The sequence below is a fragment of the Felis catus genome, chromosome E1 (assembly GCF_018350175.1).
Source record: "Felis catus isolate Fca126 chromosome E1, F.catus_Fca126_mat1.0, whole genome shotgun sequence".
Taxonomy (NCBI): Eukaryota; Metazoa; Chordata; class Mammalia; order Carnivora; family Felidae; genus Felis; species Felis catus.
The window spans coordinates 33397573-33425127 of record NC_058381.1 but is presented as its reverse complement, the minus strand read 5'-3'; the positions used below and the strand labels follow the sequence as shown (position 1 = coordinate 33425127).

The window sequence follows — 27555 nt, the reverse complement described above, 5'->3', positions numbered from 1 at the left end:
CTAGGTCTGTAAACTGGCTCAAGTCTGAGAATTAGTTGGGGGCTGTATTTTGACCATTCAAAACAGATCTCATTTTGATCTAGAAATTTTTTTTTCATTTACATGAGTCAAAACTCTAATTTTTTTCTGCCCTTCTATTTTAGTCCCTAGAGCAATATGATAAATTTGTCAACACCAATGATCTTTGTGGCTTCAACCATTCTGATTGCTGCTTTGGCTGTAACCATTCAATGTAAATTGGAACAATCATGCGATTTGTTTTATGTGCAAGTGGCTCCTTTTCACAGGTTGTATTTTGCACCTAGTCTTCTAGGTCCTGGCAGGAATTGGGCCTGGAAGCAATGACAGGTGGTGGGAGAAGGTCTTGAGGAGGACCAGCAGTGCCTATAAGTAACTACCTCAGGAGAGTTTAATTCAGGAGGTTCTTCAGACAAGGGAGCAGTCTGCTTCTATTGGAAAAGGAAGCTCAGCAGAATTTTCAGGGTATGATGTGCTTAGTTCCATTAGAATCTGCCCATTAAATCCCTCCATCCTTATTTTCAAGATCCTGCCTCTAAATTTAACATAAAAAGCTATGCAGTTGTGGATTCAATCTGCATTGTATTTAAGTCACCCACAGGATTAGACTTTTGGTCTGATTTTCAGAAATCTTGTGCCTGTGGTTACAGGAGACAAGGTTTTCTTTTAGGGCAGTTATAAAAACTTTCTAATTTTGGGGGGCACCTGGGTGGCTTAGTTGGCTAAGCATCTGCCTTTGGCTCAGGTCATGATCTCATGGTTCATGAGTTCGAGTCCCGCGTCAGGCTCTGTGCTAACAGCTCAGAGCCTGGAGTCTGCTTAGGATTCTGTGTCTCCCTCTCTTTCTGGACCTCCCCTGTTTGTGCTCTCTCTCTTTCTCTCTCTCAAAAATAAATAAAAATTAAAATTTTTAAAAAAGAAGTCTATGAATGTGTTTGCTCTTCATGGCTACTGTCTTTGAATTTTCAGCAAGGCATCTGAGAGGGTGGGCCTTGGATTTCTTTTGGTGAACAGATATATTATCTGTTAGTATGTAACAAATTATCACAAACTTACAGGTTTAAAACAACACACATTTATTATCTCACAGTTTTCGTGGGTCAGGGTTCAGGACACATGTTAGCCTGGTCGTCTTCTTAGGGTCTCACAAGTCTGCCGCCAAGGTGTCCGAGAGGGCCAAGGTGTCCGAGATGGGGTCTCATCTGAAGCTTAGGGTCTCTTCCAAGTTCATGTGATTGTTGGCAGAAATCTTTTCTTTGCTGCTGTAGACCTCAGGGAAGCTTTGTTATCAAGGCTGGTAGGAATGAGCCTCTCTGACACTTAACCTTCTTTTAAAAATTCTGATGATTAGGTCAAGCCCACCCCAGATAAGCTTGCTTTTGATTAACTCAAAGTCAACTGATAGGAACTTAGCTGTGGGAATGATACCCTATTATTTTCAGTTTTCCCCACACTCAAGGGCAGGGTATTACACAAGGAGGGTATACCAGGGAGCAAAAACCTTGGGGCTTCCTTAAAACTCTGCCTACCACAGCTGGGGTGGCAGCTGAGAAAATATCTGGGAAGACTGGAACCTGCCAGTACCTCTGTATCTGTCTCTCATTACCTTTAGCCAATGACCAACTACAAAGGGTAATAATCATGCCACTTATCCCTCACCCAAATCATGCAACTTCCTCTGACTGACCCAGAACCTTACAGGAAAGTAAGTTTTGGAAAATGCATTTCCCAGTGCAACCAAGCTGATAAAAAAAAATAAAACAATCTAGCACCACCAGGGTGAAGAAAATGGATTAACTTGCACTGAGCAGGGCACACCTACTTCCCAGAGAATCCAGCATGTATAACAAAATATCACTGTTTTCGTATGAAGAGGTCTTCTTCCTGTCCTGCTGATAGAGCCAATCCACCTGAGTTGCCTTTTAGTGACACGAAACCAGCCATTTTCTATTTGTTCCAAATACAAAGAATGGTGTTTTCTACTCTTATGACACAGCTAAATCAGAATGGATATCTTTCTACAATGGAATTTTAAAGGAGCCACATTTTTCTATTTCATGCAATTTAAATGAACATTTGGTGGTAAGAGATGAGATTATTCGCAAAATTGAATATCGGCCTTTGTCTCCATAGTGACTTTCTCCAAGGAACTCAGGTGACTGTATCTCTTATGCTTATTATCATGTATAAGAAAGTGCACGTTACAGCTACATTATCGTTTTACAGTTGGAGAAACAGGATTTTGATTAAATGAAACAACCTATAAAATCAGAACAAATTAGAAAATGCCAACAGATCCAAGGACTTTCAAAGAAATTAATCTAATTTGGAAAAAATAAATTAGCACTTGATTGGAGAGAAATATCAGAAATTGGACATAAGGCAAAAAGCATAGACCAGGACTCAGGAGGTTTTACCATAAATTTCTTGAGGGACCTTCGTTAAGTTGCTTCAGATTTCTGTGCCTTATCTCTCTGCTCATCTGAGATTTTTGCATCCCCAGAGCTGAAGACAGTGCCTGATATGTTGTCTGTGCTTCAAGCCTGTTGAATCAATCAATCACCCAATCAATAGCTCAAAAATTCATGGAAACATTAGAATTAATTTTTGCCCAGCTTTGATACTCTGATTCCGTTACCTCATATGTCTGATTTAATGGTTAGACTTTCATTGATCTTGGTGATTTTTTTTTCCAGTACTTGAACAAAAGGCAGAGCTTCTCAGCTGGATCTATCAGATCGGTGCTACTTTACATCCTAGAATTCCTTACATTTTGATAGATTGTGTATACTGTGGAAATCCCTAGATACCATATCAATTCTACAATTATTGGGCAAAATGACAAGGTACAGAAGCTCCCACTACTTGCCTTTCTATTCCTACTCTTAGATAGCTATAAAAAGTTATAAAACCATGCCACCTCAGCTCTTCATAGAATGCTCTCTACTGAGTCCTCATGGCTGCTTGATAATCATGTTGTCCTCTTAAGATTCTACTCAACTCCCCTAGAATATATCTTCTGCAGATTCTACTCCAATGTCTATGCTTATCTACCACTCACTTTTTTTTTTAATTTTAATTCCAGTGTAGTTAACGGCAGTGTTATGTTAGTTTAAGGTATACAACATAGTGATTCAACAATTCCATATATTACCCAGTGTTCATCAAGGTAAGTGTACTCTTAATCCCCTTCACCTACTTCACCCATTTCCTCACCCACCTCCCTTCTAATAACCATATGTTTGTTCTCTGTAATTAAGAGTCTGTTTGGGGAGGTTTGTCTCTTTTTTCCCCCCTTTGTTGGTTTGTTTTGTTTCTTAAATTTCACATGAGTGAAGTTGTATGCTATTTGTCTTTCTCTGACTGAATTTTTTTGTATAGTGTTATACTCTCTAGATCCACCCATGTTGTTGAAAATGGCAAGATTTCATTCTTTTTTATGGCAAAATAATATTCCATTGTGTGTGTGTGTGTGTGTTTCTATCTATCTATTTATCTACCTATATCTGTATATCACTATCTATCTCTCACATCTTTATCCATTCATCTGTCAATGGACACTTGGGTTGCATCCATAATTCGACTGTTGTAAGTAATGCTTCTATAAACAGGGGTTCATATATCCTTTTAAATTAGTGTTTTCATATTCTATAGGTAAATACCCTGTAGTGTGATTACTGGATCATATGGTAGTTCTATTTTTAATTTTTTGAGGAACTTCCATACTATGGTTTCAGGTTTCACATTTAGGTCCTGAATCCACTTTTGGTTTGTTTTTGTGTATGATGTAAGAAAGTGGTCCAGTTACAATCCTTTGCATGTAGCTGTCCAGTTTTTCTCAGCACCATTTGTTGAAGAGACTATCTTTTCCCCCATTGAATATTCTTGCCTCCTCTGTTGAACATTAATTGACCATATAATTGTGGTTTATTTCTGGGATTTCTATTCTATTCCATTGATCTATGTGTCTGTTTTTGTACCAGTGCCATACTGTTTTGATTACTACAACTTTGTAGTATAATGCAAAGTCTGGAATTGTGATACCTCCAGCTTTGTTTTTCTTTATCAAGATTGCTTTGGCTATTTGGGGTATTTTGTGGTTACATACAAATTTTAGAATTATTTGTTCTAGTTCTGTGAAAAATGCTGTTGGTATTTTGATAGGGATTGTATTAAATCTGCAGATTATTTTGGGTAGTATAGATAATTAACAATATTTGTTCTTCCAATCCATGAACATGGAATGTCTTCATTTGTGTTGTCTTCAGTTTCTTTCATCAGTGTTTTATAGTTTTCAGAGTATAGGTCTTTCACCTCTTTGGTTAAGTTTATTCCTAGATAGTTTATTATTTTTGGTGCAATTTAAAATGGGATTGTTTTCTTAATTTCTCTTTCTGATGCTTCATTATTGAAATACAACTTATTTCTCTACATTGATTTTGTGTCCTGTGACCTTACTAAATTCATTTATCAGTTCCGGTAGTTTTTTGGTAGTCTTTAGGGTTTTCTACATATAGTATGTTATCTGCAAATAGTAAATCTTTTACTACTTCCTTACCAATTTGGATGTCTTTTATTCCTTATTCTTGTCTGATGGCTGTGGCCAGGACTTCCAGTACTATGTTGAATAAAAGTGGTGAGAGTGGGCATCCTTGATTTTTTTCTGACTTAAAGGAAAAGCTCTCAGATTTTCACCATTGAGCACATTAGATGTGGGTTTTTCATATAAGGCTTTATTATGTTGAGGCATGTTCCCTCTAAACCTACTTTGTTGAGGGTTTTTATCATGAATGTATGTTGATTTTTTCACATGTCTTCTTTGCATCTATTGAGATGATCATTAGATTTTTTTATCTTTTCTCTTACTGATATGCTGTATCACACTGATTGATTTGCAAATATTGAACCGTCCTTACATCCCTGGAATAAATCCCACTTGATCATGGAGAATGATTTTTTTAATGTATTGTTGGATTTTTTTTTTTTTGCTAATATTTTGTTGAGGATTTTTGCATCTATGTTCATCAGAGATGTTGGCCTGTAGTTCTCTTTTTCTGTGGTGTTATCTGTTTTGGGTATTAGGGTAATGCTGGCCTCATATGATGAATTTGGCAGTTTTTCTTCATCTTCTGTATTTTGGAATAGTTTCAGAAGAATAGGTACTAGCTATTCTTTAAATGTTTCGTAGAATTTATCTGTGAAGCAGTTCCTGGAGTTTTGTTTTTGGGGAGTTTTAAGATTGCTGATTCAATTTCCTTGCTGGTAATTGGTCTGTTCAAATATTCTATCATCCTGATTCAGTTTTGGGAGGTTCTATATTTCTAGGAATTTATCCATTTCTTCTAGTTTGTACAACTTGTTGGCATATACTTTTTTCATAATATTCTCTTAAAATATTTATAAAATGTATTTATTTATTTTGAGAGGGAGAGAGAGGAGGGGAGGGGCACAGAGAAAAGGAAAGAGAGAGAATACCAAGCAGGCTCCACACTGTCAGCACAGAGCCTCAGGGCTCAAATCCATAAAGTGTGAGATCATGACTTGAGCCAAAACCAAGTTGACGCTTAAATGATTGGGCCACCCAGGTGCCACTCTCTTAAAATCTTTTAATTCTGTGGTGACAGTTGTTGTTATTTCTCTTCTTTCATTTCTGATTGTGTTTATTTGAGTCCTCTCTTTTGATGAGTTTTGATGAGTCTGGCTTAAAGGTTTATCAATTTTATTGGTCTTTTTAAGGAACTGGCTCCTGGTTTCATTGATCTGTTCTATTTATTTCTGCTCTACTCTTTATTATTTCCTTCAGTCCACTGGTATTGGGTCTTGTTTATTCTTTTTCTATCTCTTTTATGGGTAAGGTTAGGTTGCTAGAGATTCTTCTTGTTTCTTGAGGTACACCTGTATTACTATAAACTTCTCTCTTAGAACCACATTTGTCGTTGATTTGGGACCATTGTGGTTTCATTTTCATTTGTCTGCATGTTTTAAATTTCCTCTGATTTATTGGTTGATGTATTCATTGTTTAGAAGTATGTTTTCTAACTTCCATGTATTTGTGCTCTTTCCAGACTTTTTTTCTTGTGGTTGATTTCTAGTTTCATAGCTTTAAAATCAAAAAAGATGCATGGTATGACTTTGGTCTTTTTGAATTTGTTGAGACATGTTTTGTAGCATAAGATGTGATCTATTCTAGAGAATGTTCCACGTGCATTTGAAAAGAACATGTATTCTTCTGTTTTAAGATGGAATATTCTCAAAAATCAGTTAAATCCATTTGGTCCAATGTGTCACCAAAGCCACTGTTTCATTGTTAATTTTTTATTTGAATGAACTGTCCATTGATGTAAATGGAGTGCTACAGTCCCCTACTATTATTGTATTACTATTGATTCCTCTTTTATGTTTATTATTAACTGCTTTATGTATTTGGGTGCTTTCGTGTTGGGTGCATAAATATTTATCATTGTTATATCTTCTTGTTGGATTGTTCCATTTATGATTATATAGTATCTTTCTTTGTCTCATTATAGTGTTTGTTTTGAAGTCTATTTTGTCTGATATATGTGTTGATATCCCAGCTTTCTTTTCCCCTCCATTTGCATGATAAATGCTTTTTTTTTTTTTGAGAGAGAGAGAGAGAGAGAGAGAATGAGAGTGTGTGCTCATGCACGTGATTAGGAGATAGAGGGACAGAGAGACTTTTAAGCAGTCTCTATAACCAGCCTGGAGCCTGACGTGGGCTCTATCTCATGACTGTGAGATCATGACCTAAGCTGAAATCAAGAGTTGGATGCTTAACTGACTGAGCCATTTAGGTGCCCCTCAATCCCTTTACTTTAAATCTATAGGTGTCATTAGGACTGAAATGAATTTCTTGTAGGCAGCATATAGATGAGTCTTGTTTCTTATCCATTACATCGCCCTATGTCTTTTGATTAGAGCATTTAGTCCATTTACATTCAAAGTAATTATTGATAAGTATGTACTTATTGCTATTTTGTTACTTGTTTTATGATTGTTTTTGTAGTTTTTCTTTGTTCCTTTATTCTCTTGCTCCTTTCTCTCATGATAAGTTGGCTTTTTAAATGATATACTTTTTAATGGATTCTTTTTTCTTTATTTTTTTGCATGTCTATTACTGGTTTTTGATTTGAGGTTACCATTAGGTTTGTATATAACATCTTCTGCATATAGCAGTCTGTATATAGGCTGATATTCGCTTAAGTTTGAATCCATTCTTTATTCCTCTTCCCCCTGCATGCTTTAGGTAATGTCCTCTTATTTTGTGACTCCCTTGACTGATTTTTACAGATACATTTTTACTGCTTTTGTGCTTCCTACTTTCCTTACTTTTGCTTATGGTCTTTCCTTCAAAGAGTTCCCTTTAACAATTATTGTAGGGCTGGTTTAGTGGTTATGAATGCCTTTCACTTATGTTTGTCTGGTAAACTCTACCTCTCCTTGTATTCTGAATGTTAGCCTTGCTGTATAGAGTATTTGTGGTTGCAGATTTTTTTTTTCCCCTTGGGCACTGTGAATGTATCATGCCACTCCCTTCTGGTTTTCAAAGTTTCTGCTGAAAATATCAGTTGACAGCCTTATGGGGTTTCCCTTGTATATAACTATTTTCTCTTGCTGCTTTTAAAATTATCTCGTTATCACTACTTTTTGCCATTTTAATTACTACATGTCTTGGTGTGGTTCTCCTTGGGTTGATTTTGTTGGGGGATCTCGGGGCCTCCTGGATCCGGGTTTCTGTTTCCTTCCCCAGATTTGGGAAGCTTTCAGATATTATTTCTTGAAATATATTTTCCATCCCCCTTTCTTTTCTTTTGGAATCCCTATAATGTGAATGTTATTAGCCTGGATGGTGTCACTGAGTTCCGTAAGTCTATTCTCATTTTGCATATTTTTTTTTTCTCTCACTTGCTCAGCTTGATTGCTTTCCATTACTCTGTCCTCCACGTCACTGATTTGCTTTTCTGCTTCTTCTGGTCTCCTATTTATTCCATCTAGTATAGATTTCATTTATTGTGTTCTTCATCTCTGGTTGGTTCTTTATCTCTTTGTTAGTGGTCTCACTGATGTCTTCTACTCTTTTCTCAACTCCGGTATCTTTATGATTACTTTAAAAATTTTTAAATGTTTATTTATTTTTTTATTAAACAGAATTCTGTTCCCTATCTTATTATTTATTTATTTTTGAGAAAGAAAGAGAGCACACGTGGGAGAGGGCCAGAGAGAGAGGGAGACACAGAATCCAAAGCAGGCTCCAGGGTCTGAGCTGTCAGCACAGAGCCTGATGCAGGGCTTGAACTCATGAACCATGAGACCATGACCTGAATCGAAGTCAGATGCTTAACTGACTGAGCCACCCAGGCATCCCTATGATAATTACTTTAAATTATTCATCAGGCATATTGCTTATCTCTGTTTTGCTTGGGTCTCTTGCTGTGGTTTGGTCCCATTCTTTTACTTGGTATATATTCCTCTGTCTCATTTTGTGTAACTGTTTCTCTGTGTTAGGCAAGTCAGTTATATGTCCTGCTTCTGATAGTGTCCTTATGAAGAAGAGATCCTGTAGTGTCCTGCACTGTAATGTCCCCTGTTTACTGGACCTGGTACTTCAGAAGTGTCTCCTATGTGTGCTGTGTATATCCTAACATCGTGGCTGAAACTTTTCCTTCAGTTCCATCATCTGCAGTAGCTCTCTTTTCCTGCTATGGGCAGTGTCTGGTCAGTGTTAGTGGGTCAGTGTGCGGCTGCCTCAGGCTTGAGTTGAGTCAGATCAGGTGTCTGGCAAAGTGCAGCAGCACCAAACTGCAGTGTGCTTTCCCTGTGTTGTCCCCTAAGCAGCTTTCATTGGTGGGCTGACGTGCAGTCAGACCAGTTGTCTGCTCCAAGCCCACTGCTAGGACTAAAAGTCTGACTGGTGTGTGTGGTTTTCTCTCTCCCCAGGGCAGGAACCTCTTTGGAGTGGTGCTGGCCCATGTTGGGGCTGCTTGCATACTGCCAGGCTTGTGGTACTGCTTTGGATGGGCTCCAGACAAAAGTGTAGTTGAGGGGTGGTCCCCCAATGTGTGTGGAGGCAGGACATGCAGTGTTTTCCAGGTTTGTGCACAGCCAGTTCTCTAGAGGATGGGACCTGCAACACAGGGACTGAGGCAGGCCTGGCTGTGGGGGGGGGGGGGTGGTGGGACAGTGTTGTTAGCAAGTTAGGCAACAAGAGTCAGTGCTATGCTGGTTCCTTAGGTGTCTATGTATTTATGCTGGGGTGGGGGTCGCGGGGAAGGGGGAAATGGCTCCTGCCAGCTCCTTTGTTTCTGGAGGAGTCTTCCCATAATCTGTGTCCCTCCAGGACACCTCTGAGATGAATAAACAACTGTTTCTCCCATATGCCCCAGGCATTTTTCAAACTGTTGCTTCTATACTGTTTCTCTGTGGGCTGTTGTGCATTCTCTTTAAGGGCAGGGACTCAGTTTTCTCTTGCCCACCCAACTCTCCCTGAGTGGAGCCACTAATTTTTTACATTCTGAGTTTTAAGTCCTGCTGGTTTTAAGAACCAAATGTTATGGTGGTTTGTCTTCCCTGTCTGGGGTCCCCAGTGTGAGGGTCTGTTTCTCTCCCCTTTGCATCCTCGGGTCCCTCCCTCCTGTGGATAATCTTGCTGGTCCATTTAGCTCCCCACCACGTTTCTATTCTTCCTACCCTCTTTGATGTGGGCTCTTCTCTACATTTAATTGTGGACTTTGTTCTGCCAGTCTTTGAGTTACTTTCTGGGGTATTTACACTGAAGTGAGTGTTACCTAGTTGTATCAGTGGGGCAAGGTAAACTTAGGGTCCTCCTACTCCGCCATCTTCCCAGCAACACTCATCACTCACATGTTACTAAAAGGATCTTCCCTTTTCTCCTTACACTCTTCCCTTATTGTTTTCCTCATCCTGCTTAAATTGACTCTAAAATCGTGCTAAAATGTTTTTTCTCAATTTATTTTTTGCTCATCTTACTTTCTCAGCTTCAAATAACACATCAGTGCAAATGATGCCAAGATCTGAGTACTAGATACAAATTTATTTCCTAATTTGAATCCTACTTGTCTAGATATGTATAGATATTTTACCTGAATTTTCTTCCGTGTCTTTAAAATCAACAGGTTTTAAACGGAAATGATCAGTTTTTCTTTGGTTCTCCCACTAATGCAAATGGAATCATTGTTCTTTCTATCACTTGGGTTTGAAAACTTGGTGTCATTCTGGACCCTTTTCCATGTCCCTTTATTTCAAAATGTTGTCAAGTTCTGTTACTTCTGGCTTAATCCAGGCTGGTTGTGCTGTAAGGCATTCTGGGACCACTTTATCGTGGAATATGGAAGATAGAAGGAAGGTGGGACTAAATGGAGTCACTGTTGGAGAATCTGACCCAGCTTTACAGAGCTGGCTTCATTGGAAGGAGTCTAAGGGACCATCTCTATGGTCCCTTATTAGGTGTTACTATAGGGTGTGATAAACTCAGGCTTATTGAGATCACTCTTGATACTCAGAATGTCTAACTAGAAGATAGCAAAACTCTGAGGGCATAAACAATTCTTGAAGTCAATTACAAAACTGAGGGCACAGTCCTAGAACTCTATTGTTAGGGGACTGGTCCAGCTACACAGTGACCAGGGCTCTGCTAATGCATGTTTATCCTATTAACCTTCCTAAAACAGAGCTTCCATCATGTTAACTGCCTGGTAAAAAATCTTCAGAGGCTTCACATTTTCAACAAAATGGTATCCAAACCTTTCTGTCAAGCTTTTAAAGTTCTCCATCATTTTAGTACCAACATCCCTTTTCTGGCTAACTGTTCACATTCTGCCAATTGAACCTTGGATTACTTCCCAGCACCTACTACAGAAAATAAATTAAAATAATCAAGTATACCAAATGGTGACCGTTTCAAGGAAAAATGAAGGAAATTTAGGTGATGGAGAGTGAGGTGGGTTGGAGTATGTACCTTATTTTGGAGAGTGTTTAGGGAAAGCTACTTGAATAAGGTAACATTTAATAAGAGCATGTAGATGCTCTGAGGTGGAAACATGCTTGCTGTGCTCTAGGAGCACATAGGAGGCCACAAGAACTAGTGTAGTGAGCGAGATAAAGGTATACTAGCTCATGTAGGGCCTTTTAAACATGGTGACCCTAAGCCTTCCAACACTCCTAATCTATGATTGTCTTCCAAGAGAAATGATGCCCTTTTAGTGCTTGATCATGTCCTGGTTTGGGTAGTTCTTACATTTGTCTAGTGTTCTTTGGTAAATATAGAGATATCATTACCTACTTACAGGGAAAGTTACCAGATTGTATGAAGGGACTCATTACTTCTTTCAACAAATACTTATAGAGAAATTACTATATGTTTACTATTGGTAGATACAAAGGTGATTAAGAATTGGTTACAGCCCTCAAGGAATTTGTAATATATATGACAACCAAAAATATTTTAGTAAGTGTGATGTATTAAAGGTGATGATTGCATGTAAAAGGTATAAAAATAATACAGGGTGGTTGACTCTTCTGGAGGTTTGGGCATATTCTGTTAAAGGCTTCATGCAGGCGATTACATGTCTATGGAACTTTACAGGATAAATGCGAGTTTGACAGTCAAAGGATGGGAGAAGATCCAGGCAGAGAACATCACAAATACAGAGTCAAATGATAAGAAATAGTCTGTTTTATTTAAGGACAAATGGGTGAGTGATATTTTAAGAAACTCGGATGGAGGAAAGCTGAGTTCTAAGAAATGAAGCAGGAGAAAGAGGTAGGGGCCAGAATTTAAAGGTTTGTTTTTGTCACTCCAAGGAATTTGGACTTTATTATCTAGTCGATAGAGAGCTGCAGGAGGGTGTCCTGGTCATCAGAAGAGTGATAAGATCCGATTTATATTTTTAGAATTACTCCAAGGCCATCTTAAATGGATTTCATGGGTGAAGACAGTGAAATGAGTTAGAAAGTCACTGTAATAATTCAGAAGAGAAATATATATGAAAGACACATCTGAGTGTACAATGCCTGATATATAGTAGGTGCATAATAAGTGATGGCTTCTTTTCTCATTTGACAATTCTCTGGGTTAGTGATGGAAGATGTGATGATCACCATTTTACAACTTGGGAAATTGAGTTGCTGGTTCAAGTGACTTTCCCTAGGGGATTTAGATTATAAACGGCAGGCCAGAGCTACCACTTTTGTGTTTTTCTTTCAGATTCAGCACTCTATCAATACCTAAGAGGTTTGAGGAGACAAATGAAAATAGCAAGTTTTTAGATAAATAGAATATACATTTTGTGTATATGGCCTTCAAGTGTCCAAGTATGAATCAGATCCTTCCTTAACCAAGTCCCATCTCTACAGTACATCTATTCCACAAATACTTATGGAGAGTTTATTATAAGCAGTAACTGTGGACACAGTGAAGAAAAAAATAAAGATCTTGCTCTAAGTGAGCTTAAATTCTTCTGGGTCAGTGAGATAGTCAACAGGAAAGTGAAAAAATGGATCTTATGTTTATAAGCAATGGTTAAATAAAGGTATGTGGCAGATTGATAGATTAGGGGACAGAAAATAACGGGAGTTCTCTATTAGAGTAAGTGATCAGGAAAGACTTCTCTGAGGAAATGACATTTGGGTTTATACAAAAAAACAAGATTTGTGAATTCTACAGGAAAAGATCATTTCAAGGAGGCAGAAGGACCATCAAAGATAAAGACCCCCAAACAAAGTATATTGTATAGTTTAATTAGAGATCATCAGAGGGCCAATGTGGATGGCAGTGAAATATGATTGAAAAAGAAGATGGAAAGGGGTGCGGGAAAAGGGTATAGCTTAGTTTTTTTATTTTTTCTTTTTCCTGAGAGGCAGTAAATAGTGATAACATCTACTGAAAAGGTATGGATGAAACTTTGAGGTAAAATCAGAACATGATAAGGTTGAAAAACCTCCTGAAAACCCAAGTAGAGATCCTGGGCCACCTGATATCAGTAGAGAGCTCAGGAACAGAGGACAATTACAGAAATAGAAATAGAAATAAAGGAGGCATCAATACACAAAAGTTTTCCATAGCTACAGAATTAGAGAAGATCATCTAGGGAGGGAGTCTATGTAGAAAAAATAGGGGAAAAGACTAGATTTTACAACATTTATATTCAGGGAAGAGGAGGAGTTCCTGGCAATGAAAACTGAGAAGCAGCTGATGAGGAAGAAGAAACACCAGAATAAAGTGTTTTCCCATCAGGCCAGTGACAAAAGCATTTTAAGAAAGAGGAAATAATCAAATATGTCAGATGCTCCCAAGATGCAAATAAAAGGATGACTGAGCATTGACCAATGGGCTTGGGGAAATAAAAGATATCAGTGACCTTGGCAAATGGGGGGTTGCAGAGTGATGGGGCTGGAGGCCAAATAAAAGTGGGTTAAAATAAAAAGGAAAGTCCACAAGTGGACACTGATAACTCATACCCTGTCGGGGAGTTTGGGAAATTGGATAGTAGTTAGAGGAAGTAAGAGGGCACTTAGGGGGATTTTAAAATGAGAGATATTACAGACTGTGTGATAATGAGAATGGCCCAGTAGGGAGGGGAAATTACACTTGCAGGGAGTATGAGCAGGGTAAATCTTTTCAGATGAATTTATGTTGGCACAGCTAGGTCGATTTGTAAGCAGCCATGCTGAGAAGAAAACCGGAATTAGCTAATATTCATTGTATACACATATGTGGAGGCCTTCCATGAAGCTTTTCCCCATATAACACATACAACTCTATGGTGTAGGTACTATCAGTTCTTCTAATTTACAGGTGAGGAAAATGTGTCTTAGTGTTCCAGTGACTTGTCCCAAGGTCACACCATTAGTGATGGAATCTCATTTCAGACCTGGGTCCACCGGCCTGTGCACTTAATTCCTGTACTGTAACGTAAGAGAAAAAAAAGCCAGGGCTTCTGTCCAGATCCATGAGGAATAGCTCTAGATAATCAAGGACAATGATATATTTCTTCTCAGTGCTGCCTGGAATGTTTATCAAAATTACCAGGTGTTTCAGTAATAGATTGACATCTCAGAGTTTTGGTTACTCATTCCAGAGTTGCAGGATGTGGGTTATTCCTGTAATCTGTGCCCAGAACTTCAGCCTACAAGTCACTATTTCACAGAAATTGTCCTGAGGATAGTTTCCTTGAGTATGTACCATGCAATATGCTTTTTACCATTTTGCCTGTAGTTCCTCAACCGAATTACTACAACAACAACTCCACAACTTTTTATTGATCTACATTGAATGAAACACTGTGCTAGTTGTTGGGCATATATAGATGAACAAGATAAAGTTTCTGTCCCCAAATGTTCAAAGTAAGAGACAGATTCAAGGTGAATGGTGCCATATCTAGGTTATTTCTGTCAATAGAATTGAATTGGGTTCTGTTGGGTCTTCACATCATTTATGCCCTGAACAAAACTATACCAAAAGCCTTGCATTTGGGGAACATAGAGAAGGGAGGTAGACAGTGAGAGAAAACATTTTTTTTTTCAAAGAGAAGGATGATCGAATGGTTAATCGATTTCCTACCACACTCAAAAAAGAATTTGAGTAGGTTTGCAAAGATACAGAACAGAGTTCATATGATTAAAGGCAGAAATTAGGGACAAGAAAAATAAGATGACTTCAGAATAGGGGCTGAATACCTCTCAAAAGTTGTGAAGATTTGGCCAAAGGTAGGGAAACAATTCATATACAAATACAGAGCAGATGCTCTGTAATTGGATAGAAATGGAATAATTATGTTAATCTGTCTTTTTTAAATCTTAAAAGGCTTTTAATTCTTTGTGTAAATTTAAATTTAAAATATATTCATATTACTTGGCCGTTGCTTCAATTTCTCCTTTCAGGACAAAACTATCCTCTGGTGTCACCTTCACTCAGCATAGATTTTTCTCATGAGGATCATATCAGCATGAGGTCTTCCTCTTCCGCCATTCACATGTGCCCACCTGGCTATTGGGCAGATGTTCTCCTGTAGGGTACACAAATCTTCCAACATTAAGTTTTAATTGCATCCCCATAATTGTTGTTTAAATGTTGGCATTCATTTTATGAGCTGATTTTGCTATGCTAATCAGTGCTCCATTCAATCCAGAACAAACAAATAAACAATAACAACAACAAGAAAAACAGAACTCCTATATATATAGCTGGTGACTCAAATAGCACCACAAATCACGACCGTGACTAATGGCTTGATGTCTATCACAGGACGAACACAGACACCCCCCTCACACAGCTTTCATCCCCATAAACAAAATCTAGTCTGATTTGTTTTAGAATAAATTTGATTTGAGAAGGCACTGAGGCTCTATCAATAAGCAAGAAACAAAATACAGTTTCCTTCCAATAGAATGGAGGTTACACTTTGAGGAGATTGCTTTTCTTCTTCTTAAGGGAATTGGGAGAAGCAAGCTGGAAACTCCTTCCCCAATGGCAAACATAGGGGCCAGTTGTTCAGAACCTCAGATGCTTGTCTTCAAACCCTTTGGGCAATAAGAGAAAAGTTTCAACTTGTCAAGAATGTGATCAATCAAATAGGTTTGAGATTTGGAGTCCAAGGACTTGGCTTTGGTGTGAATTTGGCAAGAACATGGATATAACCAAAACCATTATGTGACTCTGGGCAGCCTCATGTCTTTCATTAAGATTTTGTTCTCAGATGCTTTCTATAGCAGAAAGTGATAATAAATAATTGAAACTCTATAGGTCGTTGTAAGAATTAAATGAGTAAATATATGGGCACCTGGTGGCTCAGTCAGTTGAGTGCCTGACTCTTGATTTTGGCTCAGGTCAGGTCATGATCCCAGGGCCATGGGATGGAGCCCTGTGTCCGACTCCACACTAAGCGTGGGGCCTGCTTACGATTCTCTCTCTCCCTCTCCCCCACCGGTGCACTCTCTCTCTTAAAAAGAAATTTAAAAAGCCATCCTTTAAAATAAAATCAATGCAAAAATATACTTGAGTGTTTTATAGATGATTGAGTTACAAAACATTGTGTCTTAAAATGTGTTTTTATACATAGTTGATACATAACATAGCTTTTGCCAAGCCTCCTAGACTTTTTTGAAAGTCCTATTCCAATTTTAGACATAGAAAGAAGTGGGGATTTGAATTCTGTGGTTTAGAATAAATAGATGTTTCCACTGCTATGACTCCAGATTTAATATTCAAGAAATTATATATTTGCTATGGTCTTAAAGTTAGAGAAATTTGATCACTGTTAAACACCAATCCCCAAAATAGTTTTCAAGCCATTTTCTTGCCTGGTTGACAGGGACCCAATTTTTCATGAGGGCTTTCAGTTTCAGGTCCTATGATTAAAGTCCTGTTCCTGCAACACCCAAGTACATCACTGGAATTTAGCACCCAAGTTCATTATTGGAATTTAGCATCAATCCGATAATGAGTCCGAGAACTATCAGATACATTCCTGATTGCCTTGGGGTGGATTACAATTTGTCATCTTGATAGAAGGCAGGAATAAGGGATAGAACTTTATTTACAAATGTTGTGCATATTGTCAAGATTGCTGCCCTGATTTTAAAACAGCTGTTAAGTTCTGGTCTTCAGCTGCCAAAGAGTGGCAATTCTTCCTTAGTGTGGTGGGCTTGTACAGAGTAATTTCCCCACCTTGATTTCCAATTCCATATGGTCTGCTTCCTGAGGGTGTTTCAACAGTTGTTGACATCTGTCCTCCTCAGTATATGGTTTTGTCCCTTTCAGGGCAATTAAGGCAAGCTCAGCCATGGCATATGCTTAGTCCTCCACAGTGAAATCTCAGTAATATAAACTCTGGGGGAGGAAGAGGAGAATCAAGAAGACCAGCTAGGGGGTGATTGCAGTTTCGCAAAAATCTCAAATTTTAGTGTATGGAAGAATTATAAAGAAACCTGTTAAAATACAGATTTTAATGGTATGAGGTTCAAGATTCTTCATTTCTGTGAGCTCCCAAGCAGTAGGGACACTATTGGTTCATGGAACATCTTTGAACAGGAAGGGTCTATGGTGGGTCCATACCTAATTGCTTCTTCTATTTTCTCTCCTGTGACTTGACACTTCAGTGCAGTGGTTCTCTGCCTGGGCTGCATGTGAGTTCCAACTAGAGAGTATTTAAATACTGATGTCTGACTCCACATCCAAGAAATTCTGATTTAACTATTCTGGTGGAAGGACCAGAAATATTTTCAATTTTTTTCAATGTTTTCTTATTTATTTTAGAGAGAGAGAGTAAGTGAGCATGAGCAGGGGAGGGGCAGAGAGAAAGGGAGACACAGAATCTGAAGCAGGCTCCAGACTCTGAGCTGTCAGCATAGAGCCCAACCCGGTGCTCAAACTCACAAACTGAGATCATGACCTGAGCTGAAGTTGGATTCTTAACTGGCCGAGCCCCACTGAGGCGCCTCCTTTTAAAATTTTTTTTAATGTTTTATTATTTATTTTTGAGAGAGAGAGAGAGCGCGAGCATGAGCATGGGAGGGGGGCCCATAAATATTTTTAAAAATCTCTCCAGGTAACTCTAGTGCATGGTCCAGACTGAGAATTATGGCTTTGGATTATTTGGCTTGATCCCAGCTTCATACTGTGACACTGCTTTCAGGTCTCTCTTGGCCCCATGCTTCACCGCCTGTAGACCTGTTACCCCATTCAGTTGATCCCCGGATCTGAGAACTATGCTGTTGTCCTGACTTGTCCAGCAGAGAAACCACAATAGAAGGTCACTCTCTCTTCATTTGGTGTCCTCCATTCTTGATGCTCCCACAACATCGTTATTTTACCACAATTTGTTTAGATGCCCACATCTCTGCCATTCAGCTACTCAAGGATGATGACTGTATCACATCCATCTTTATTTTATGTGTATAGCATACACAATTTGTACAGATGTACAGAATAAATGAATCAATGTAGTGTGCTTAGTGGGCTTCTGGAAGATCTCCTTAAAATTCTCCAATGAGGGGTTCAAGTATGGAATGTGGAGGTTATACATAGCTGCCTCCACTTCCTAAATGTGGGCAAGAAAATCCTGATTGAAAAGAACACAGACTAAAATAAACACCAGTTAATAACCTAACTTCTTATTTATTCACATAGAATTGTCTTACTAAAAATTTCAGGATAATATTACTCCTATCATAATTTCTAATACCTTTTTATAGAGTTTATTACTTCTTTTCAAAAGTAAACATATGAGTGTATGTATATATGTGTGTGTGTTAAAGTGTGTGAATGTATATATGTAAAATTTGTGTGTGTGTGTGTGTGTGTGTGTGTGTGTAGCACGTGTTATTATAACTTCTCATTTTACTGATGAGGTGACCCCTGGCTTGGAGAGTTTCTATAGTTTGGCTTAAATCACTTAGCTGGTAAGTGGCAATGCCAGGATTTAAGCCAAGTACTCTGAGTCCAGAAATCGCTCCCATAAAAACCACCCCATACTAGTGCCTACCTTCCACAGATGGCCTGGCTACTTCTAGAGCTGTCATACTTACCCTAAACACCTGTAAACTCCTCTCTTCCCCCACCCCTCCTTTTTGTCTGTTTGTTGTTTATTTTTACTGGTTATATCTCATGGTATGTTCATAACCAACTTAAATCTAAATTTCTAAATGCGAACATCCCTTATTCTCTCTCGTATATTCAATCCCTCCTTTCATCTGGATCTTTCCTATCAGCTGCCAAACACCCCTGAATGGTTCCAACCACTAAAAAGAAGAGATCATTATGTAACATGGTGGAGGTACTAATGACAGTATCACTGTAATGGCAATCATATAATATATAACTGTATCAAAATAACATGTAGTATTGTGTAGATTTAAGGTGTATAACGTGTCAAATATAATTCAACAATAAAAATTAAAAAATACCCTTGAAACTCTAAAATTAAAATTTTAATGAAACTCTCAAATTCATATTCAGTTTCCATCTCATCTCTCCCCTTCTCTTTATTATATTTTATAACACCCTTTCTTCACCTCTGATTTAATCCTCAGCCTGATGTAGCCTAACATCTACCCTCATCACTCCATCAGAAACAGCTCTCACTCTGCCACGCATGACCTCCACACCATTAATCTCCTTTAACCTGTTAATTTCAGACATCCTCTTACTTGATCTTTCAGCAGCTTCTGACAGTGTTAGACACTATCTTCCCAAAATACTTATTTCCTTGACTGCGTGATGCTATACTGCTCTGATCTGCTTCTCTGGCTGCTTATCCATCATCTTTGCAGATTTTTCCTCATCTGTATAACAATTAAATGACAGAATTCCTTAAGCTTTTCTCCTAGGCCTTCTCCTCTCTTACTCAGTGCTGTCCTTGTACATGGTGTGTTTCATCCTGATTGTCTTTACCACTGGCTATATATATATATATTTCATATTATATATATATATATTTCATATTATATATATATTTCATATTATATATATATTTCATATTATATATATATTTCATATTATATATATTACATATATATTTCATATTATATATATATTTCATATTATATATGTGTGTGTATATATATATATATACATATATATATATATATATATATATATATATATATATATATTTACCACTAGCTATAGACATTGTCTTTGATCTGTCAATAATCTAATTGACTGATCCTCTTGTATGTTTCAGGGGGTCCATCAAAACTAAGCAATTATTTTCCCTACCCACCTTCTGAGTCCCAAATGAATCATCTTTTTGGGTGCTCTATCCCAGGGAATGGTGACTTCTTCCATCTGGGTATGCTCCTCACTTACCTACAAGTCAACTTTGAATCCTCTCTCACCTTCTCTAACCCTTGATCATACATACCTCTTCAGTACACTATTATTAAGACAGTGCTTTCTATACTTAAGACAATTTTTGGGTATTTTACTTTTTCCCCTATCTTCTAGGAGTCAAATGATTATTACAGCCTGGCCAGTTCTTTTGAATCCCTGAAACAATGTTTACTTGAACCCTTAACTCTTGATAGTCTTGAGTACTTTTTTTGTTTTTAACTGAGAGAGAGAGAGCAAGGGAGAGGGCAGAGGGAGAGGGAGAGAGAGAGAGAGAGAGAGAGAGAGAGAGAGAGAGAGAGAGAATCCCAAGCAGGCTCTATGCTCAGTGTAGAACCCAACACAGGGCTCCACCCCACAATTTTGGGATCGTGACCTGAGACAAAATTAAGAGTAAGAGGCTCAACTGGCTGAGCCACCCAGTTGCCCCTATTTTCTTGAGAACTTTTAAAATTCTAAGTTGCACAGAGCTGTGTCCATCACTAAATGTTGATGTTGACCCTTCCAAGTCACTGTTTCTGCTACTACAGAATCCAATTTTCTCTCTAAAGCTCAGCGTGAACTCTGTGCAAACTGCCTCTTGATTCTCTCCTCCAGCTGATGAGCTTGTTATGGGGGAGAAAGAACACAGAGACCAGGGCTTTTTTTTCCCCTCCTTTTCAGCAGTCTCTTTAGGTTCACATTTTGTTCAATTGACAAGTACTCAAGTCTGCCTTCTCTTTTTCTATTTCTGGAGATTTCTGAGGGGTATTTAATGATTTTTCAAGCATTTCAGTCTTTCCAGTTGATTCTCCCCTGCCTGGCACACATGGTACGCAGACCCACACATCTCTGAGAACAGATCCATTGCAGTCTCTTACCTGAGTGGAAACAGATGCTCACTGCAGAAATACGCTTCAGATGGTTGCGTGTATAATAATCATCCTTCTGAAGACAGACTCCCCATGGAAAGGGAGCAGAGCACGTTTAGACTAGAGCTGAATAAATGAAAAAGAAGAGTTTAGCAAAGAGGGGGCCACACATTGAAAGGATACTCATCCAGTATCAGCAAATCAATGCTGTGAGTAACTTAAAGATTATCTAGTTCAGCCTTTTTGCTTTACAGATGAGGAAATGGAGTCCTAGAGCATTGAGATAATTTGCTCCTAGATAGAAAAACTAGGTATTGCATTGCAAAAATCTTTTGCTGCCCAGGCCTATTTGGAGACCAGCCTGTACTCTGATGATAGGCTCCTATGATATTCCCTCCTTCTCTGGATGTTGCATATCCCATCTATAATCAATCAATCTCCCCACACACACTCTTTCTCCCTTGCCCTGGGAGTTAAATTTGTAAGAAAAAAAAATAAAACATCTGAAGCATAACAAGTGTGGTTACCTTTCCTATACATATTTTATAGAAAATTTTAGATTTTTATTATTGTTGTTTCTGTTCTTGACCCACACCAACAAAAGGGTCATCCTGGGTATTTGACCAATTGTCCTAATACTGGTTAAATTTTTCTACCTCTCTATGAACCAATTTACACCTGGTATCGGGCATTTGTTTCCAAGCAATGAGGCAAGGCAGTATTGAATTAACTACAATGGAAGGGACTAGGGAAGAAAGGATATTTCAAGGGGCAGTAGGGAGTAAAGAATTCATCTCTGTGGTCACCTGATAGTGGTGATGTGATTATATGTAAGAAAGTACCAAAATATGGAATAGAAATTGAGCTTCTAGTACCACAGACCTACATCCTCTAACCCCATGGGATTAGATGCTATTTTCTCAACTTTGGATCTGTTTTGCCTTTAACAATGGACTAGAAAAGCTAAGAAGACTGTCTGAGTACATTGTGGAGAATTCCATCTTTATGCAAGTATTTGTTAAAAAGGCTTCTAATACACTCGGCACTTTTATGAATGGCTAACTCTCCCCCTCTAAAAAAGTAATCAAAATAGAGGTAGCCCCTCTTCACTTTTTGCTTCTATTTCAGCATATGGAAGGAACACCCAGCCTCTCAACAGCTCCAGGGGGTCATCCTAGCTGCTGAGTCATTCAATGTAGGTGGATAGTAGGACTGTAGTAAATGGCAGACTTATATTGAATAGTTGGGTTGAATTCTTTGCTAATTGTTTCTTGAAAACTGTATTCTTACCTGTGGTAGATACTGATCCATATCCATCCTTCCCTATTTTTCCTGATGTACTCAAGGGCCCCATCAATGTTTTTGCCTGCTGTGGTTCAGTGTCCCTTATAACCATATTTGGTGCCATCCATTGGCTAAGCTGTCTCTTGTTGCTCCTCTCTGGAGTCTCTGAACAGAATACTCTTTTTTTTTTTGCACTGGAAACCTTCCCCTAATCAGTGGTAAATTTTGCCTTTTTAAATATCGCCCTATCCTGTAGACATGTCTAAGTGACAATCTCATGGTCTTTTCTGTGTAGTAGACCTGCCATGGCAAGTCCCACATGAGCTAGTGTACTCTGAGTGGGCATGTAATTGTCCTTTGTCCTGATTCATTGTTTTTTACTTCCTTTGATCAATCAAGGGTCTTTCATGCAGTTAACTCTACCTCTAATTCTGGCTCCTCCCAGAGTAAGCCCTAGGCACAACCCATGTGATGACTTAGAACGTTACGAAAAGTCTACAACTATTGGTATGAGCTAGTTGGCCATTTATTAAACCATATTGTCAATTTTTGGACCCAATTCCCTCACCAACACCAAGTGCCCAATCATTTGAAAGATCTTTTTATTTATTTAAAACATAATGGCAATAATAAGAGTTCTAAACTAGTGAAGCCAAGTGTTATCTATGTGGGTGAGACAAATTTTAATTATGAGGCTCATTCTGATCAACTCTAAAACAGAGACGATTTCACAGTTGAGAAATTGTTTCAGTGGCAGTATATATGAGAAACTGAAGAGGTCAGATCACTTGCCATGGGCAATCAAAATAATAGAGAATCTGAGAGTTGAGATTGACCTTGAGCACCCTGTAAAGAATCTCCTCCATATCTAGAGCATCCTTGATGGTGGCCTAAAAATCCATTGCTAGCAAGTGAAAATGGCAGGTGGATAGTCTCTGTAGTACGTGTGTCTCCAAATTGGCAACACTATAGAAATGACAAGAAGAAAAGTGGCTTTTACAAATACTTCTATTGATTTTTGAAAACAGCTTAAAATTTAGATTTTCAGATAGGAATGATAATCCCTGTGTCAGTTATTATATAGAAGTCCTCCAAAAGAACCCTTTAGGATAATTATAGCTGTATAACCTGCTGTATGCCAGACATTGTATTTTTTTTACAACACTCAACACTACAAAGTATCAACAGCTCCATTTTATAAAGGAGACAATAAATGAACTAGTAGGGAGGAGAACCATATCTAGGATTTTGCAGGTCATAGGTAGAAAAGCATTAGATTTGGATCCAGAAATGCCTGACTCTGGGTCTATGATGTTTTCAAAATACTTTGCTGTCTCTTTCTTCAAGCCAAACAGCAATTTTTTTAGAGGTGCCTTTCTGATATCAACTTAGGCAATGACTTTTATCATCTTGGCATTACATAATATATATCACATTTTGTTTCAAAATAGGCTGTTATTTGGTGATTTGGGGGAAAATATTTGACTTGAGCTGGGCTGCAAGCATAGCACAATCACTAATAATAATGAGGACGTACCACCGATGCAGTTTTTACAATAAGGAAGCCAGTTTGAAAGACTTTTTTTATGGATGGTAGAGAAAAGGATAAAGGGACAAATAGGTGGCAAAGCCTGCTTCTAAGTCACTACCAGGTTTGCTGTATTCAAAAGGAGTGAAGAGGTTTTTGACTGACCCACTGTCTACATGGGTGGAAGAGAAGGCGGTTCATTTTGAGCCATCCTAGTTCTAAGGTGTCTAAAATCTATACATAGATCCTTCTGGTCCATGAGTGAATTCACTTCTGCTGCACCCCAGCCAAGGAAAATTTTAATGTCTGCAGTGGGTTGAATAGTGGCTCCAAAAAGGTATGTCCAAATTCTAAACCCTGGCACTGTGAACGTGACCTTATCTGGAAATGGGGTCTTTGCAGATGTAATTACATTGTTAAAGATCTTGAGATGAGATCATCCTGAATTAATCAGATGGGGCTTCAGTTCAATGAAATGTGTCCTTAGAAGAGAGACAGAGAGGGAGAAGGCCGTGTGAAGACAGAAGCAGAGACTGAAGTTATGTTGCTCTAAGCCAAAGTGACTATAGTCAGCAGGAGATAGAAGAGACAAGGAAGGGTTCTACACCAGTCTTTGGAAGGAACCCTACTAGCACCTTGATTTTAGATTTCTGGCCACGACAGCTGTGAGAGAAAACAAATTTTTTTTTGCAGTGTTGTAAGTCACCTAGTTTGTGGTGATTTGTACAGCAGCAGCCCTAGGAAAGTAATGCAATGCCTAAATGGCAATGGCTCACTCAAATGTTTTCTTCCTTGCTTCTGCCAAGGGGGTGCTGACTCTTCTTGCAAACTACATGCAAGAGCTAAAGTGAATTCACACTGTACCATTCCTCTTGGAGATTCTCAGTTCCTACAATGAATTTGACCAATGAGGATTTGAACGTAGGTGGGAAAGGGAAAGGCAGGCCCTGGGCTCACTTTTTCAGCATGCTTTCTGACTTAGCAATGAAAGTACCCTGCAGAATTGCTGAGTCAAAAAAACCGATGCTAATATTTGCTGGGCTGAGAATAAACAAGAACAGAGTGGGCCACTGGTTTGTATTTCACAGTTGGATGGATCTTTTATCATCTGGAAGTGACAACTCTGTCAACATGAGCCCCTCTTTTTTTTTCTACCAGTTTTATTCCAGCTAATATAGCGACAGTTATTAGTTGATATGTTGTGACTTTGTATATTGTGGCATAAAACAGAAATCGTATCTACTGTAATAGCCAATCCTGTTTCTTAGTAAGCATTGCAATTACCCAGGCAAAGTGATTTCCTGCTGAGAAAATTCAGGCACGGAACCATAAAATATTATCTGTTCCTTTTATCCCCATGACATCTTCACTTACATTCCTAAACAAACCACCCTCCAAACAACATGTTTGAATAAGTGCCCCCAAACTCTTAATGATGGTGAGTGATTTTCTTTTTATAGCCGGAGGCTTTGAATTAAGGGGATTCTGGCAGAGGGCTAGAGAAAGTTGGGTTTAACCCAAGTTTGAGAAAATATTAGGCTCTGGAATGATGGCAGCTATCAGTAGTGCAAACATTTAAATGCATCAAATCAGGGAAACTCCTTCCCCTCGCCCTGCTTGCTTGTCAACTTCCTACATAATAGTACACTTTTCAGCTTTCTCACTGAGGTATTTTCCTGCTGTTATCCTCAGGTGCAACAGATATCTGTTAAATATCTATAGCCTCCCAGACAGTGTTAGTTGATTTATATACTTTATCATATTAAATCCTTGAAAATAACAATGTAAGGGCAGGAATTATTACCCTTGTGGAGCAGAACTATGGGCTAGAAAAATTCCTTGTCCCAAATCACAGCCTAAATAAATCTCAGGGCTAGGGATTTCAAGCTCTGGTCCTTAGGCCCAAATTATTTATTTCTCCTTTTTGTTTAAAAAAATTAAATTGGTCAAGCTTTTCTTAATATGACGTAAGAAATGTGTGTCAGGGCAGGTGCTTTCAATGGGCTTTATTTCACAGTAGCATTTACTATGGTGGTAACTGCAAAGCAAGTTCTTCAGGGTAAGTTAGAGTAGGAGACCACTCTGTATGTGGATATTTAATTTTATTAAAAAAATTGCCCTTCACACTGCAAGCATTTAATTTTTAATGTGCTAACTTTAATTAAGTTTAATTAATGCTGCTGAGTGTAGTAAACTTAAAGAATTTCAGATGACATCCCTAGAAGCCCTGAAACATCTTTCTTACTTGTTGAATCTACCTTCTGGCTGAATCTCAACTCATGCCTCAACAGAAATTGCTTACTCTTTGCTCTCTCTGAATCCATGCTATCATTTACCCATTTGTTATATGAAATCCAATGTGTAATTGAGTCTTTGTCCAATACTTTGTCAGTGAGAGAGGGAGCCCTGAGATCATTTATTATCCTAAATAGTGTAACTGAGTTCTGCCTTTCCTAGTTAATAGCCAGGCTGTGTCTTCTTGAGGGTTTGCTCCGTTTCATTTCATCCTGCTGTTTATATTACAACTGGTGCTTCAGGGGTAAAGGTTCTCCCCCTACACAACTGTGTAAATTAGTTTTGGAGAAAAAGTCCTGGAGCCTAGTATCTAATCCTATGGGTTTCCAGGTTTTGTTTCTAGGTTCTTGGAAAACAGAGAGTAGGTACCAACAGATGTCCTTTAAAGCTGGGATACAGAACATCTTTCAGATTCAAGCTACCAGAAATATGCTCCTGGAACAGTTCTGCAAATTTACTCAAGACTGACTCAGGTCCTTTAACTGAGTTCCTTACTAGTTCCAGATCTCAATGTGACTCTCCTACACTTAGTGACTCTCCGCTCAGCTTTTCTCCGGTCCGGTGGTCCCATAATCTCTGTCTTCCTGCCTGTCTTAGCTGGGGCTGCGGTAATAAAATCCTACAGACAGGGCAGCTTAAACAACAGAAACTTATTTCTCACCATTCTGGAGGCTGGGAAGTCCAAGATCAAGGTGCTGGCTGACTTTGTTCCTGGTGAAAACTTTTCTCCCTAGTTTGCAGAGGGAAGTCTTCTCACCGTATCCTTACATGGTAGAGAGAGAGAGAGAGAGAGAGAGAGAGAGAGAAAGAAAGAAAGAGAGAGAGAGATGGATTGGCTCTCTTGCATCTCTTCTAATAAGGGCACTAATCCCCACCTGAGGGTTCTACATTTATGACCTAAGTACTTCCCAAAGACCCCACCTCCAAATATAATCACATTAGGAATTAGGACTTCAACATAGGAATTTTGAGGGGGCACAAAATTTAGTCTATGGTACTGCCTGTTAACCAAGAGGAGCAATATTTGTTCTTATCTAACACCAGCCTCACCACCTATACGTTGGAGCCCAGCTCTTGACACCCTTCTCAAGGACTTGGTTCTAGAAGTCTCCATGTTTCCTGCATTGTTTCTTTCTGATAGAAAGAGGCATTCCTTTTGCTGTATAAATATGCTGTTAATTCTCCCACCTTAAAAAAAAAATCCCCAAGTAAAGTGAAAACTCCTTGTTTTCACTTCCCCTGTCACCTGCTACCTCATTTCTGTGTTCCCCTGTACAGCAAAATTCTTCAAAGGATTCATTATCTCTACTTCTTCTTCTATTATCTTTTAAACACTCTTCTATCAGGCATTTATTTCCACTGCTAGTTCAGACCGGCTTTCCCAAGCCACCAATTTTCGGAATCCTTATGGTAAGTTCTAGTCCTCATTTTCCATGGCAGAAGTTCTCATGATGGACCACTTCTTCCTGACTATACCACCCTCACTTGGCTTCCAGATGCCATACTCTCCTGTTTCTCCCCCTACCTCAATCACGATTGCTCCTTCTTAGTTTTTCTTACTCTTCTTCCTCTGTAACCCCTTCCTTATGACTTGGAAATTTATTTCCAGCCAAGACCTCTCTCTTAAACTCTAAGCCCATATATTCAAAGGCCTACTTACATATAACATTTAACATGTACAATTTGACATGTCAGAACTGAACTCTGGGAAGTCT

The 27555-nt window shown here is 38.6% G+C and overlaps 1 long non-coding RNA gene across 2 annotated transcripts in view; it reads right to left on the bottom strand.

Annotated features, from left to right (window-relative positions):
• Positions 1-11560: 11560 nt before the first annotated feature.
• Positions 11561-27555, bottom strand: part of LOC123381955 — a 198072-nt gene continuing 182077 nt past the window's right edge. The window contains exons 2-4 of one of the 2 annotated variants that reach the window (XR_006589610.1): positions 26502-26603; positions 20743-20859; positions 11561-15059 (exon numbers count right to left, since the gene is read on the bottom strand). This is a non-coding gene — a long non-coding RNA (uncharacterized LOC123381955). The remainder of the gene's footprint in view (positions 15060-20742; positions 20860-26501; positions 26604-27555) is intronic. The other variant, XR_006589611.1, reaches the window with a different exon arrangement.